The sequence below is a fragment of the Pelobates fuscus genome, chromosome 5 (genome assembly GCF_036172605.1).
Source record: "Pelobates fuscus isolate aPelFus1 chromosome 5, aPelFus1.pri, whole genome shotgun sequence".
Taxonomy (NCBI): domain Eukaryota; kingdom Metazoa; phylum Chordata; class Amphibia; order Anura; family Pelobatidae; genus Pelobates; species Pelobates fuscus.
This window is the reverse complement of record NC_086321.1, coordinates 325,245,088-325,262,523: the sequence shown is the minus strand read 5'-3', so window position 1 is coordinate 325,262,523 and position 17,436 is coordinate 325,245,088.

The window sequence follows — 17,436 nt, the reverse complement described above, 5'->3', positions numbered from 1 at the left end:
GGAGGACGCGAGCGGCGTGTCAAGAAGAGAGGACGCCGCTCGCTGACAGGTAAGGGGAGAGGGGACCACGGGCAGAGAGGGACCAAGGGTGAGTGCTGCAAGAGGATTGCAGCCTCCCCTCACAGCCACTCGCGGAGCCCTGACACAGGGTGGGTGGAGTACAGTGAGACCCCAACCAACCTGTGGCGGTTTGTGGGGTTTACGGTGGTTATGGTGTTCGGTGCGGTGCTTATGGTACTCAAGGATTACTAGGAAGAAGTGATTGAAGGAAGTACCCAGTCAGGGTGCCAAGCGGTCCGTCACAGCAGGTCCCATGGTGGAGGAAAGGATCTAACAATAGGTTCAACTTTTTTGACTGTAAGAAACTGGACTACCATGGCAGATAAGGCTGAGCCCTGTACTCATAAAGAACTCAGGCTGAGACCTCTATCAAAACCTGTTTGAAGAAAATCCAAGATGTTGGAAACTGTGGAAGAAAAACAAGAAATATTGTTATTCTTGGCCTATTCCGAAAAAAAATGACCATCTGATAATATGTAGAGGAGGTCAATTTCCTTCTGGATTGCAACAGAGTGTTAACTACTGATTGAGAAAAAAACCCTCATAACTAGATTCCCCCATTCAGTTTCCATGCTGTCAAGTGAAGGTTGTTTGGAGATGGGTGAATTGTTGGCTCTTGAATCAAAAGATTGTGAATCTTTGGAAGTTCCCATGGAGGCGCTGTAAACATGAACTTGAGGAGTGGGAAGCATGGTCTGCGAGGCCAGAAAGGTATGATCGCAAACACCTGAAGATGTTCCAGCTTGATTCAGTGGCGGATCCAGAGCCTGATCTCGGGAGGGGCACTTGTAGATTATTTAAATAAATAATCCAGGCACAATAACCACTACAGATCAGTGTAGTAGTTATGGCGCCAGTAGTGCCAGGATCCCATCCCAGAGTAAGTAGTCAAACCGTTTAAGAACAGTTTGACAACTTACCTGGGGTCTGCAGGGATATAGGGAATATGAGCAGTGGTCTGTGTTAGGGGTGAAGTGTGTGTGAAAGGTGCAGTGTGTGTGTGAGTGGTGAAGTGCGTGTGCGAGTGCGTGAGGGCGGCAGTGTATGTCAGGGTTGCAGTATGTGTGTTAGGGGGCAGTTTATGTGTGGGGCAGTGTGTCTGTGAGAGAGCTGCAGTGTGTGTGTGTGAGCGGTGCAGTGTGTATGTGAGGGTGGCAGTGTGTGTGTGTTTGCTGCTCATGAACCTGTTGTTTTCTCTAAGTGACTGACCTCCTTTCCAAGTTAAGGCTTTACAAAACTCTTTTCCTGGTCTATAGTTTCTGAAATCCCAAAACGACGGCCTCTCTAGATATGATCTACTATCCGGTCAACCTTGAGAGCTCTTCTTGCCCCTTTGAAACTGAGGAAGAAACACTTTCTTACCCTCTGCTGCACGTTTGATGGCTTCCTCTAACTGTTTGCCGAACAACAAATGTCCTTGAAAAGGAATGCCACAGAGACTGTTCTTAGAAAATTAGTCAGCACTCCAGAATTTTAACTACAGTGCTCGACGTGTGGCTACCGATAAAGCCATATTTCTAGCGAGGGTTCTGACCAGGTCAAGAGAGGCAAAAGATACAAACTCAGCTGCACATTTTAGCTTGGATAAGGATTCTATTAGAGAAGATCTGCACACTCCTTTCTCAATATCCCCTTCCAGAAGGGAAATCCACTTTTGCTACCGTAGTCAAGGCTACTGCTCGTCTACAGGCTGCACCAGCTGCAATGTAGTGCTTACACAAATTGTTGTCAGTTTTTATGTCCATAGGATCTCTAAATGAAAGTACTGTATTTCTACCTAGTCTGATTAGGCTGCGTCAACTTTAGGTGCTGTATTCCATGCTGAAGCATCTTCCTCCCTAAAGGATACATTCTAGAGACTTTCCCTTGAATTGAAACTTTTTTCAGGGGCTTCCCCCATTCAACTTCAAATAGGTCTTTAAGAGCTTCATGGACCGTAAAGGGGGATATCTTTTTCTTTAATTCCGGAAAAAGATTAGATGTGGAAGGTTTATCTTGATCCAAGTCGTCTATCTTTTTAAATTTTTTTATTATAATTCTTTATTTTTGATGTGCATGTTTATAGCAGGAATAACAATACAGACATATAAAGGCTGTCATGAGGGGTCAACATTGCCTTCACAGTATGTGTACATGTTGCAAACAGCACATTTTTAGTAAGTTTAAACAAGAGGAACTCAATGCAGAGTGGAGTAAGCAGGAGAAAAAGTGATGAGCATAACTTAAGCACAGCAGATAAATTTGGCTGCTCATAGCGTAGAAAGAGTAAGACATTTAGCTTAGTTGATTTTTAGGTTAACAGAAGCTATCTTCACCCAGTGCAGCTCAAAGCATGAGAGACTCCCCCAGATGGCTTAGTCTCAGCCAACACCTGACCTGCAAGGCCTGTGGTAAGACAGGAGTGAGTCCAGCGTGATGTAAGTTGAGAGAAGATGGGTGAGTGCACACCATGTGAGCGCTCTTGCTTGTTCCCGATCCTCCATCGAATTCAGCTGAAAAGCAAGAGTGTCATGAAGGCCAGCAGGGGTAGCGGTGTTGAGTGATGGGAGGCTGGGTATGAAGTCCTGATAGCATCTTCCAGCAGGATCTGGGAATCCAGCGGTATCCCCCACGATTTCATTGGTCGGTGAGTATTGTCGGAGCTGTGTTGATGTGCCCCTCTGCTTTGCTGTGGAGATGCTACTCAGCTATTGGAGGGTGGTCTTGTCTGCTTCACTGGTGATGCCCACACACGGCCCATCTCCCCATGCCAACTGCATACCTCCCAATGCTGGGAGGTATGGTATAGGCTTACAGGGTTGCTTGCAGACTGATTTGTTGTGCTCACTTATTGCTATATAGATTTAGATTCTCAATTGAATGTAGTGCCTTGTATAAATGTCATCTTAAAAACAAAGCAAAAGTGACTTAACTTTAGTTTCTGCAGTCACTGACTTTCTGGTGCATATCCTGATATTATTAACGTATACCACTAGAGTGGTGGTTCCCAAACCAGTCCTCATGGGCCGCTTACAATACAGGATTTAAGCCTTTTTTATTCCTATGGAAATACTGACCAAACCTGGGCTGTTCTAGAGTAATCAGCAACATATTGAAAAATTAGATGTGCCAATGTAACAGCTTTACACTAATTCGGGAACATTAAAGTGAAAAGTATATTTTTACTTCCAGCTGGAGTGGTAGAGGTTAACACAGTAAAGAAGTTTAAGCATGCGTGGGATAGGCATAAGGCTATCCTAATTATAAGATAAGGCCAGGGACTAATTAAAGTATTTAGAAAACTGGGCAGACTAGATGGGCCGAATGGTTCTTATCTGCTGTCACATTCTATGTTTTTATGTTTCTACTTGTCTTCATTTAGGTTAACTAATCTCATCTCATCTGCTTAACAAGCTAATTTAATTCTAAAGAAGAAACATACTTCAAATTCTGGGAATGGGGTAAATCAACACATTAAAGGAACAAAGTTAATCAGATTTGATCCTACTGTGCTTTTGTCAAGAAGTCACATAAGGTAATCCTGCTAATGGTATTAGTGTTTTAATCACTGTTGAATCTTACAAAGCAGTTTGGGCATCCTTGTACACGTGTTCTTAATTTAGAAATAGTGTAGAATATGTAAAAGCTATACCATTATTTTTAAAATGTTTTCGAAGGCTCCCACATTTTACTCAGAGATTTGCAACAGCATTAAATCAGGTGTGTAATCAATGTATTCTTTATAACCAATGTTTCCATCCTCCTTATTAATCTGGTGCTCAAATTGTCCATTTAATTCCAGACTGAAATAAATCTGTAGCAAAGGTACAATGGGCTATTTGAGAGTTTGGAATGCTTATGCAGTCACAATGATGTCTTGTGATGACCTACTAGTCTGTAGGTCATGTGCCGTGGGCCACTTGTGGCCAGCTGTAACCTTCAATGAGGCCCACAAACAAATTTTTTGAATGAGTTAAATTTAAAGCTCAACTGGTGTATGGCTGCATGCCCCGTTTAATGAAAATCTTTTAGATAAAATTAGTGCCAGCTTCAAAACCAAATTTGAAAGTATGTTGAATTGCAGTTTGTAGAATTTGCTCCTCAGTGCGTAGCTGCACTATTTTTGCTCCAGAAGTTCCAAAAGAGATTCCAAGATTTCTGCACTAAAAAAAGGACCATAAACATGGTAACTAACCCCTTATCTGTGAATATAATGTAGGCCACAGGAGATCTTGAAATGGAAATCAATGACCTCAATGTGACTCGGACCTGGAAATAAAATGTAATGAAGATTATTATAGAATTTTACCAAAAGTATGTAGAAAAAAGGAACATGTGTCAATTTAAGAATGCTTGTAGCATAGTTCATCTCCATCTTTGGTAAAATACACTTATGTGAACAGGCACAGTCTGAAACACTCCAAGTCAAAACTGAAGCCATAAATTATGGATTGTCATCTGGAGCTCCTCGTCAGAATAACTACCACAGAAATAGTAAAGGAAAACAAAATGTGGTAAGGGAATACTCAATAACATTTAGTGAAATACAATTAAAAAAGCAAAAGAGGGTGTGTAATCATTTAAACTGGATACTGGTATCCAAAAGTAGATTATAAGACACCTATAATGCTCATCAATCAGTGTAGGGATAATCTCTGCAGTAAACAGATGATTATACTGGATTTAGGAAAGTCCTGATATATCCACTTCGTAGGTAAATTATTGAGGGGATAATATATAAAAGAGAAACCTATACTGGACGCACAAGAATGATTCAGTATTGCTGATAAAGTTGCGGGAAATAATGTGTAACTAACTGATTTAGCCACAAGATGGCAGTGTAGGATTAATATGATTTAACACATCCCAATACACAGGTTACAAGAAAGAATAAGAGATTGATAGTGAAATAAGTAAATACAAGCAGACCCCACTTTACATACACTCACTTTAAGAACCCTTGCGAGTACAGACATACCTGAGAGTGTAGGTAAAGGTGCCTCGCGAGTACAGACTTTCCCGCGTCTCTTCTGTCTGCAAGTGAACAGGAAATGGAAGGTTCTATTCTCGCCCGGAGCAGCTCAGTTCAGTGTCTCTGGGGCAAGAACTTTTCACACCTTCTGACATGGCACAGGTTAATCATCTCAAATGTATAATGTCTACTCCTAGCTGAACATATATATATTTTTCCTGGCTAATCATGGCAGCATATACACATGGGTTAGCTTCTCCCCTTACAGCCAATAGGACAGGAAAAACATCAAGGTTTTAAAAGGAGGCTCCATCCCTAAGGTCCTCAGTCTTTTTCCTGTCCTACAGCCCTTAGGACGTGAGCAATTTGCTCCCTTTACTTACGGACATGTATGTTTTTTTTTTTATCTTCATTACTTTATTTGCCTGTTTTTACTGTAGTACATTATTCAGTTGTGCTTTTATGCTGTGATGCATTTAAGCTTTGATATCTTTAAACTAGTGCATTATACAGCTGTACCTTATTTTTAAGATTATGCGGTTGTGCTTTTACTAGGAATCATTTAAGCTGTGTGGCATTTAAAACTGTTTCATTTAAATTTGGATTTAAAACTGTTGCATGTAATACCGAGTGGGTCCAAATTTGCTCAAATATCAATGCAACTGTATCCTATATCTATCAAGATGGGTCTCACAGATACGCAATTATGGAATTCCAGCCCATAATGATCAGGGCACAGAAGAACAACCAGGGGCTCAGAATACAATGGCTGTTTGCTTGAGCCAAATAACTGTGGACAAGGTGGATTGGTAACCATGTCCCGACGTATCCCCGGGGTTGACGCAGATTTGTCTGATACCCTACTTAGATCTGTTGGCCATTTCTTGGAACTACCAGGTCCAGAAGTATTTTCTACATGCTAGGACCAGAATGCTCAGGTTCAGGATACACTGACTCAAATTTAGAATTTTTGTCTGATGTACATATTTTCCTATAGTTTTCGACTTTCCTAAAAATGTAATACAAAATGTGACAGTGCAAGACCGTGTCGACTCTAATTCCTATGATGAATAAGATAATTCTGGAACCTCCAAGGGAAATTCCAGTACGTACAGACCTATTACAAGGCTCCTTGACACACCAGGATCCTCAAGTTCTGGTGTTGTTGCGGGAGTCCATATTAGTATAAGCAACCCTGAGACGGTCATTGAGATCCTCTTACAATCCTATACATGCTTTACAAAGCTTGACATGCTTTTGTCTGTAGGAATTACTCCTCGTTCAGGCCTTGAAAGGTTCTGTGTTATAACCACCCAGAATACGTTCGAATATATATATAAAATAGAATGACCTGTATTGAGGTAGACTCTCCAAGCATATGCTCTGTGTAAACAAATCAAATAGCTAACATAGAAAATAGTAAAATAGTAAAATAGTAAAATAGTATATTATAGAGATGTGAATATATGTAATATGAATGCACTCACAAACGAATGAGAGAATCAGGCCTTTCACCCACTCAGGGGTACTGTGATGAATATGAGATGTAGTATACTTAAGTAGTATAAAATCATCCCTGAAGAAGTCCAGCATCTTACCGGACGAAACGCGTTGGATTTATTCCTTGCAGACTTTTTTTATATTTATTATTGTTTATTTTATGTTCTGCTGTACCTTAATCGCTGCTCCTAGACTCCTATTGTGGATACTTTGGAATAACATCACCCAGAAGTCCATAATTATTTGGAGACACGCTGTTTTTATACTACTTAAGTATACTACATCTCATATTCATCACAGTACCCCTGAGTGGGTGAAAGGCCTGATTCTCTCATTCGTTTGTGAGTGCATTCATATTACATATATTCACATCTCTATAATATACTATTTTACGCTATGTTAGCTATTTGATTTGTTTACACAGAGCATATGCTTGGAGAGTCTACCTCAATACAGGTCATTCTATTTTATATATATATTCGAACGTATTCTGGGTGGTTTCCACTTCTTTGTATATGTGTATATTCTCTTAGGTGGCTGTGAAGTACACCTGGGATCACTTCCAGTTATACGTTTTTTCACCTTTAGTGTATATACTTTTTTCTTGTTTTTACAGTTCTGTGTTATAACACTCTAGAGGAGCACTTAGCTGCACTTTGCTTCATATAGGCATTGATTGAAATCATGCCTCCACTGAGTGTGGTGAAGCCAATATGTGACGTACCACTGGTCTCACAGGTCCTGACTAAACCATTATTCAAACCTCTAGAAGGAGCTTCCATGGTGGTAGCACAGAATGTGCTGGTGGCTGGTACCCCAGCAAGTAGAATGGGTGAACTCCAGGCTTGATCCTGTGATCCTCCTTTCACTACTTTTCAACAAATATGGTCGTCTTGCATTTGGCACCTGAAGATCCTGTCTAAGGTGAATGCTTATCTATGTCATTCTCTACCTGTACTGAAGGGTACCCATTGAGCGTTGATGGCCCTGGTGCTTTGCTTCATGTAAGCGACAATTGAACTCAAGCCTCCACTGAGGGTGTTGAAACCAATATGTGATGTACCACTGGTCTCATGGGCTCTGACTAAACCATCACTTGAACCTCTAGCAGGAGCTTCCATGAGGTTAGCACAGATGTTGCTATTGCTAGTGGCTGGTACCTCAGCATGGTGAATGTGTGAACTCCAGTCTTGATCCTGTGTACCCCCATTCACTGAACTTCAACATGATATGGTTGTCTTGCATGTAGCACCAGAGATCTTGCCTAAAGTGGGAGCCTTTCAATGCTATTCTCTACCTGTACCAAAGGATTTCGGGGCATTCTCCACTAGTGCTGTTGCAGCATCTCGTGGGCTTCCATGGCAATGGTCTCTGATGAAGCTTTGTAAAGTTGGCATTTGGACCTCTTTGAACTAGTTTGTCCTGCATTACATATTGGACATTGAAGCAATTAATGCGGCACAATTTGGACGTCACGTCCGTTCTCTACCTGTGCTGGAGGGTATCAGGGCACTCTCCTCTCATGCTGTTGCAGCATCATGGGTTGCCATGGCAATGGTTTCTGCTGACACTTTTTGTAAGCTAGCATTTGAACCACTTTGGACACGTTTGTCTGTCATTTCATACTGTTCGTTAAAACAGTCTATGACACACAATTTGATACTCAAGTACTTGACTCAGTTCATTCTTCTATCTATGTTGAATTATTCTGATTATTTGATTGGCTATTCTGTCCCTCCCTTTGTAAGCTTGGGTATTCCCCATGTGTATATGCTGCCATGATTAGCCAGGAAAGTGGAAAATGTATTCATTAATGTATTCATACTTACCGTAATTTTCTTTTCCTGGCTATTATTCATGGCAGCATATACTGCCCACCCATTAATGTCTCTATTTATGTACTGTAGAGCTTGTAAACTGACTGAGGACCTTAGGGATGGAGCCTCCTTTTAAAACCTTGGTGTTTTTCCTGTCCTATCGGCTGTAAGGGGAGGAGCTAACCCATGTGTATATGCTGCCATGAATAATATCCAGGAAAAGAAAATTACGGTAAGTATGAATACATTTTCCACTTTTCTGCCCCCTACATTGTCCATATTCTGCAATCGGCGCCATCCAGTGAAAGGGTTTACCCTGACATTTTCTATAACTATGACTTAGCAGCTTAGCTGCATTAGCCACAATTCTGAGGATTCAAAGTTAAACCATAAATGCTAAAAGTGATGAAGAGGTGTTTCTAAATAACATGTGCATCTAAGCTGCTAACAAATACAAATTGGTACTGTATTGGAAGAAAATGGCCCAGTGGGCAGGTTAATTTTACTTTTCCTCCCAGTTTAAGGTTGTTACATGACATGAGTAAAACATTAAAGATAAATGGCACAATCTGGAATGAGATTTTTATTTTTACTGTTTGTTTTTACTGAATAAAAGCCCACTGGAAATCACTGGAAATAAAATTACTGGAAATCTGCAGTTTCAGTATCAGTTATGCCTGTAAATTACTATTGCAATGCAGTACATGCATTGGGAAGTGAAAAAAAGGTATTGCTTCACTTTAAGTACATTTTCGTTTTACATACATGCTCTGGTCCCATTGTGTACTTAAAAGTGGGGGATGCCTGTACAGAGACTGGAATAAATAGAGAATAAACATATATAGGCTATAGGTCAGGCATAGGCAACCTTTGGCACTACAGATGTTTTGGACTACCCCTCCCATGATCTTTGCCAGCATTATGGGTGTAAGAGCTTTATGGGGGATGTAGTCCACAACATCTGGAGTGCCGAAGGTTGCCTATCCCTGCTATAGGTTGACTAAATAGTAGCTGATAAGGACCTTGTGATACCTCAACCCAGATGAAACCAAGCATACTAAGAAAGTGTGTGCTAAACATGAAAGAACAGCCACATTTTATCACATGACAGGAGGCTTCATATTTTGCATAACTTTCTTTACTTTATGCCTCCAGCAGCACAAGTCAATCAGAAAATTTTAAACCAATCAGTAACAGGCATCACATCCACATATAAAGCCCTGACAGTCACATGATTTCCTCTTTCTTTGCTGCTTACCAGCCAAGGCCAGGGGCGTATTAGCCGCGAGGCAAACAAGGCATTTGCCTTGGGCGGCATTTTCCAGGGGGCGGCAAAAAACGCCGCCCCCAAATGCCCAAGGCAAATGTCTTGTTAGCCTTGCGGCTAACAGACATGCTGGGCTGGTTGCTGGTTGCTGGGCGGCCGGCGAGGGAGCTCTTCCCCTGAGCTCTCTGCTCAGCTCCCTCGCGCGCCGCCCGCAGAGTGAGACTGGGAGCCGGAATATGACGTCATATTCCGGCTCCGCCTCCCAGCCTCACTCTGCGGGCGGCGCGCGAGGGAGCTGAGCAGAGAGCTCAGGGGAAGAGCTCCCTCGCCGGCTGCCCAGCCTGCCCGCCAGTGCCGCCCTGCAGCCACTGGACCACCAGGGAATGGGAGAACCCCCCCACCCCCAGCATTCCCAAAGGTAAGGAGGCTGGGGGGGGGGAGTAAATAAAAAAAATGTGTTAATGTGAGTGTGTGTGTGTGTCTCTGACTGTGTGTGTCTGATAGTGTGTGTGTGTCTGTTAGTGTGTGTGTGTGTCTGTTTGTTAGTGTGTGTGTGTGTCTGTGACTGTGTGTGTTAGTGTGTGTGTGTGTCTGTTAGTGTGTGTCTGTGACTGTGTGTGTTAGTGTGTGTGTGTGTGTGTGTGTGTGTCTATTAGTGTGTGTGTCTGACTGTGTGTCCGACAGTGTGTGTCTGTTAGTGTGTGTGTCTCACTGTGTGTGTCTGTTAGTGTGTGTGTGTCCGACTGTGTGTGTCTGTTAGTGTGACTGTGTGTGTTTGTTAGTGTGTGTGTCTCACTGTGTGTGTCTGTTAGTGTGTGTGTGTCCGACTGTGTGTGTTTGTTAGTGTGTGTGTCCGACTGTGTGTGTTTGTTAGTGTGTGTGTGTCCGACTGTGTGTGTTTGTTAGTGTGTGTGTCCGACTGTGTGTGTTTGTTAGTGTGTGTGTCTCACTGTGTGTGTCTGTTAGTGTGTGTGTGTCCGACTGTGTGTGTTTGTTAGTGTGTGTGTCCGACTGTGTGTGTTTGTTAGTGTGTGTGTGTCCGACTGTGTGTGTTTGTTAGTGTGTGTGTCTCACTGTGTGTGTCTTTTAGTGTGTGTGTGTCCGACTGTGTGTGTTTGTTAGTGTGTGTGTTTCCGACTGTGTGTGTGTGTCTGTTAGCTAGTGTATGCGTATCTGTCAGTGAATGTGTGTATTTAGAAGGCGGGGCAGGGGGGAAGGGTTGGGTGGGGGTGACGCGCGCGGGGGGGGTGTCTGAGTTTTGTCCTGCCTAGGGCAGCACAAAACCAAGATACACCACTGGCCAAGGCACAGGTCAGAGTATTTTGCTCCAAACTGTTTTCATTTATATTACATTTATCATTATATTTGAATGTTTATGGTGTGGTATTTGTCCCCTGCTACCCTCTCCCTTCTCTACCCTGATTATCTGCTAAATTGCTTTTACATTTTGGTATTAGACTTGCTTTTCTTCCCTGATAATTTGCTAGTTGCCTTTTCAGTTGGTATTAGCTTTGTCTCTTTAACCCCTTAAGGACCAAACTTCTGGAATAAAAGGGAATCATGACATGTTGTGGTGGAATCTCGGTAAAAATAAATTTAGTAGGCCGAGATTACCACGTGGCATGTGTACGTGCATATGCTGACGTATCGATCAGTTGGTTGCACGAGGCAAGATACGATCAGTAGTGTACGGAGCATGTGCAAGAATACAGGATATAGTATTCCCCTCCTCCATTGTGCTGGACAAGCCATGCGGTCAAACAGGAAGTTAATTCTTATTTGTGTTGATTGGTTAAGAGAATGTGCGGGTGGAGCTTAATATGGGAGGAGTTATGTGCCTATATAAGGAGCCTGCACTATTGTCCGGGGCTCAGAACTTGCTGTATTTTTGGTGACATTAGTCCCTCTGAGTCCCGATCGGTGATCCAATAAAGAATCTCTTCCTTCCTGAAGAAACCTGTGTCCATCTCTCTGTGCTTCGCTTCCGTCAGTTTCTCCGTGATCATTTGGTGCATTGGCCGGGAAACTCATCGTTCAACGGTAGCTGAGAGGCAGAGGCGTGAGACGGTCTATCTTTGCCCACGTTCTCTACGGCTGCACCCCTGATCTTCTGCGTGGACCTCCCTTCGTCTCGGCGCCACTGGTCTGTTGTCCAGGAGATCATCGGCCTCTACGTAAGAAGTGCTGGGGTGTCCCCGTCGATGAGTGTGAACTCAGGTTCAGGAACGAGGAGGTAAGACAACTGCTGTTTTAGACGGCAGACCCACTAGGGGTATACCGATTGTGCGGTAGGCCCATAAGGGGTTTGAATTGTGTATGGAATCTGCCCCCTCTGTCGGAGGGAAGGAGTGAAGGCGCACCGCTCGATCGAACGCTCTTTAGTCAGACCGTTTGATTTTGTTAGTCAGGCGGGGTTCTGGTGTAAATAGCCCTAGCCGGACACCGGTGTCTTGTCTAGACTAGCGTTCTAGGGTGTATATTTTGTTCGCTAGGTCGGAGGGACCGGGAGACTAAGCGGCGTCTGTGTAAATTCGGTTCGCTAGCTCTCAACCTATCTTGGCTAAGTGGGAAGGCGTGTAAATTTGGAACCCACTAGATTTTTGATAGTTATCGACTAAGAGGCGTCTGTGTAAATTCGGTCCTCTAGCTCGCTATATGTGGTGCTTGGGCAGTGTGGCTAACCAAAACGGATGTAGATAGTTTAGGTAGTCCATTCAAGGTACTGGCCAATAGTTTAGTTGGGAATTGTAAATGTGTTAAAGATTGTTTAGTAAAGTGTATATCTTGTTAGATAGCGCGAGCTCAGCCGTCTAGCGAGAGTGTTAATAGTGTGTTGCTGTATTATAGTGCACGGTACCATAACCCTGTATATTTACTGACACTGTATATAAGTACTAATCATTGTCGTCTAATGCATGTTTAACACCATAACCACTAATAATTGTATTGTGACCTTAAATTGTGCTTTGACCTATGCTAACCGTACTGTAACCGCTATTTGTAAAAGACGATGTTACTGGGGTGTGTTATAGACGGGTAATTCATATATAGAGAATTATAGCATGGGTGACTGTATAGTTTCGCCAAAGGGCATAATATTGATTATATAGTGACTGGTGTAACAGCTGTGTGTGTACGGGAATTCCCTGAGTGTTTATTGTGTTATTGTGTACGTTTCACTTGGTAACCGTACCACGTGGTGCTGTTGCCAGAGGAAACGGGTGTGATTGTTGAAAAGTACGTGTGTATAGTATTCATTGTCAACGACGTTCCATTGATAAGTATGGGCGCGTCGCAGTCAACGATTCCGGATCCCTTAGGTTGTATGGTGAAGAATTTTAAAAAGGGATTCAAAACTTGTGATTTTGGGGTTAAAATGTCTCCTGTACGTTTAGTCACTTTGTGTACTAGGGAGTGGCCTACTTTGGTTGCGGCATGGCCGCCACGTGGCAGTTTGGATCCAACTCTGGTACAGCGCTTACACGTGGCTGTATCAGGTAGGCCTGAACTTTACGGGCAGTTTCCTTATATTGATTGTTGGAGACAGGCCGTAAATGACTCGCCAAAATGGATTCAGACATGCCACGAGGAGCAATGTCGCCTCATGGTGGCTAGGACTTGTTTGTCCACTAGGACTGGTGTTAGGCCCATTTTGGACACGCCCCCTGAGTCCGAGATCCCTTTGCCGCCCCCTTACTTTCCTTTAAGAGGAAGTGACGCAAATGCAGGAAGTCCTGCACCCCTCCCCTCATTGCCCTCAACCACTTCCGCTTCCTCCTCCAGTACAGAATCCACCCCCTCTCGTACTAAATCTCCCCTTCCGGAATCAGAGCCAACCCCCATTAGATCTGAATATCCTGATTTGGCGCCACTTCAGACTTCCGGTCAAGCTTCTTCTAGCTCGGCTCGAAGTGTTTTATTTACTACCTTTTCCCAAAACCAAGCTCCCACATCCTTATGCCCTATTTCTCCCCGACTGGAACCCATGACTGACGCCCCTCCACGTAGCCCCATACAAACCCGACAACTGACCGGTACCCAACAATTAAAACATTATCAGATGCCTCTTCGTCTGAATCCCGGGTCAGCCTATATCGATGCCGCAGGTCAAATGGCACATGCTGACCCAGTCTTCGTATATGTCCCGTTCACGACAACCGATCTCTTAAACTGGAAGACCCACAATTCCTCGTATACTGAGAAACCACAAGCTATGACCGATCTGTTCACCTCAATAGTTCAGACACATAACCCGACATGGGCTGATTGCCAGCAGTTATTAATGACTTTGTTTAACAATGAGGAAAGGACAAGGATTAATCAAGCGGCCATTAAAGCGCTAGAGGATAAAGCCCGTGCTTTGAATCAAGCCAATCCATCAGCATGGGCCGCAACACATTATCCTAACACCGATCCCGACTGGAATGTAAACGGTGCTGATATGGTTCAACTCAGAGCCTATAGAGACGCTATAATTGCTGGCATGAAAGCCGGAGGAAAGAAAGCCATTAATATGTCGAAGACAGTTGAGGTGATTCAGAAAAGTGATGAAGCGCCCAGTGTCTTTTATGACCGATTATTGGAGGCATACCGCTTGTATACCCCCTTTAATCCGGAAGACGCAGATAATTCCCGAATGGTGAACTCCGCCTTTGTCAGCCAAGCCTACGGAGATATTAAGCGCAAGCTACAAAAGTTAGAAGGGTTTGCAGGTATGTCCATCACCCAACTAATGGAGGTAGAGAAAAAATGGGTCGCAAGAGAATACTGAGAACGGGCAGCAACTGAAATAGCCTGCCCTTCGGTCGGTCACCACTCAGTTCTCAAGCTGTTTTTTGCTCATCTTGTGCCATTACAGAGAGAACTTCTCTGAAACATATCAGACTGGTCCCACCCATACGGGCAGTCCAGATCCGAAATGCCAGCAAGTTCCCTCTGCACGAGAGACACAGCAACCCCAGACGATCGTTTCAGCCTTGTAAGGCATCATCAGTGAGGCATAGCTGATATCTCCCTAGGCACCGTGAGCAAGGGGTCCACGTCTGGATTATCCCTTAAACTTGTGGAGAGAAAAAATGGGTCGCAAGAGAATACTGAGAACGGGCAGCAACTGAAATAGCCTGCCCTTCGGTCGGTCACCACTCAGTTCTCAAGCTGGTTTTTGCTCATCTTGTGCCATTACAGAGAGAACTTCTCTGAAACATATCAGACTGGTCCCACCCATACGGGCAGTCCAGATCCGAAATGCCAGCAAGTTCCCTCTGCACGAGAGACACAGCAACCCCAGACGATCGTTTCAGCCTTGTAAGGCATCATCAGTGAGGCATAGCTGATATCTCCCTAGGCACCGTGAGCAAGGGGTCCACGTCTGGATTATCCCTTAAACTTGTGGAGAGAAAAAATGGGTCGCAAGAGAATACTGAGAACGGGCAGCAACTGAAATAGCCTGCCCTTCGGTCGGTCACCACTCAGTTCTCAAGCTGTTTTTTGCTCATCTTGTGCCATTACAGAGATAACTTCTCTGAAACATATCAGACTGGTCCCACCCATACGGGCAGTCCAGATCCGAAATGCCAGCAAGTTCCCTCTGCACGAGAGACACAGCAACCCCAGACGATCGTTTCAGCCTTGTAAGGCATCATCAGTGAGGCATAGCTGATATCTCCCTAGGCACCGTGAGCAAGGGGTCCACGTCTGGATTATCCCTTAAACTTGTGGAGAGAAAAAATGGGTCGCAAGAGAATACTGAGAACGGGCAGCAACTGAAATAGCCTGCCCTTCGGTCGGTCACCACTCAGTTCTCAAGCTGTTTTTTGCTCATCTTGTGCCATTACAGAGAGAACTTCTCTGAAACATATCAGACTGGTCCCACCCATACGGGCAGTCCAGATCCGAAATGCCAGCAAGTTCCCTCTGCACGAGAGACACAGCAACCCCAGACGATCGTTTCAGCCTTGTAAGGCATCATCAGTGAGGCATAGCTGATATCTCCCTAGGCACCGTGAGCAAGGGGTCCACGTCTGGATTATCCCTTAAACTTGTGGAGAGAAAAAATGGGTCGCAAGAAAATACTGAGAACGGGCAGCAACTGAAATAGCCTGCCCTTCGGTCGGTCACCACTCAGTTCTCAAGCTGTTTTTTGCTCATCTTGTGCCATTACAGAGAGAACTTCTCTGAAACATATCAGACTGGTCCCACCCATACGGGCAGTCCAGATCCGAAATGCCAGCAAGTTCCCTCTGCACGAGAGACACAGCAACCCCAGACGATCGTTTCAGCCTTGTAAGGCATCATCAGTGAGGCATAGCTGATATCTCCCTAGGCACCGTGAGCAAGGGGTCCACATCTGGATTATCCCTTAAACTTGTGGAGAGAAAAAATGGGTCGCAAGAGAATACTGAGAACGGGCAGCAACTGAAATAGCCTGCCCTTCGGTCGGTCACCACTCAGTTCTCAAGCTGTTTTTTGCTCATCTTGTGCCATTACAGAGAGAACTTCTCTGAAACATATCAGACTGGTCCCACCCATACGGGCAGTCCAGATCCGAAATGCCAGCAAGTTCCCTCTGCACGAGAGACACAGCAACCCCAGACGATCGTTTCAGCCTTGTAAGGCATCATCAGTGAGGCATAGCTGATATCTCCCTAGGCACCGTGAGCAAGGGGTCCACGTCTGGATTATCCCTTAAACTTGTGGAGAGAAAAAATGGGTCGCAAGAGAATACTGAGAACGGGCAGCAACTGAAATAGCCTGCCCTTCGGTCGGTCACCACTCAGTTCTCAAGCTGTTTTTTGCTCATCTTGTGCCATTACAGAGAGAACTTCTCTGAAACATATCAGACTGGTCCCACCCATACGGGCAGTCCAGATCCGAAATGCCAGCAAGTTCCCTCTGCACGAGAGACACGGCAACCCCAGACGATCGTTTCAGCCTTGTAAGGCATCATCAGTGAGGCATAGCTGATATCTCCCTAGGCACCGTGAGCAAGGGGTCCACGTCTGGATTATCCCTTAAACTTGTGGAGAGAAAAAATGGGTCGCAAGAGAATACTGAGAACGGGCAGCAACTGAAATAGCCTGCCCTTCGGTCGGTCACCACTCAGTTCTCAAGCTGTTTTTTGCTCATCTTGTGCCATTACAGAGAGAACTTCTCTGAAACATATCAGACTGGTCCCACCCATACGGGCAGTCCAGATCCGAAATGCCAGCAAGTTCCCTCTGCACGAGAGACACAGCAACCCCAGACGATCGTTTCAGCCTTGTAAGGCATCATCAGTGAGGCATAGCTGATATCTCCCTAGGCACCGTGAGCAAGGGGTCCACGTCTGGATTATCCCTTAAACTTGTGGAGAGAAAAAATGGGTCGCAAGAGAATACTGAGAACGGGCAGCAACTGAAATAGCCTGCCCTTCGGTCGGTCACCACTCAGTTCTCAAGCTGTTTTTTGCTCATCTTGTGCCATTACAGAGAGAACTTCTCTGAAACATATCAGACTGGTCCCACCCATACGGGCAGTCCAGATCCGAAATGCCAGCGAATAAAGTATATATGAACAGGGAAACAGAAAGTAAGAAAGAGGAAGAGCGCAAGATGCGTAGAAAGGCAGATATGCTAGCGGTAGCGATCGCAGGCGTAGATAGACGGGGCCCAGATAGAGGCGATAGTAAGTGGAATGAGGAACCTTTAAGTAGAAATCAGTGCGCATACTGTAGGGAAGAAGGGCATTGGAGGAATGAGTGTCCGCGAAGAGAACAGTATGAGAGAGACAGACCTAGGACAGGTTATGGAAACTATAGAGGCAGAGCGAGAGGTAGAGGAGGCCCCGGAGGGAGTAATGGTAAT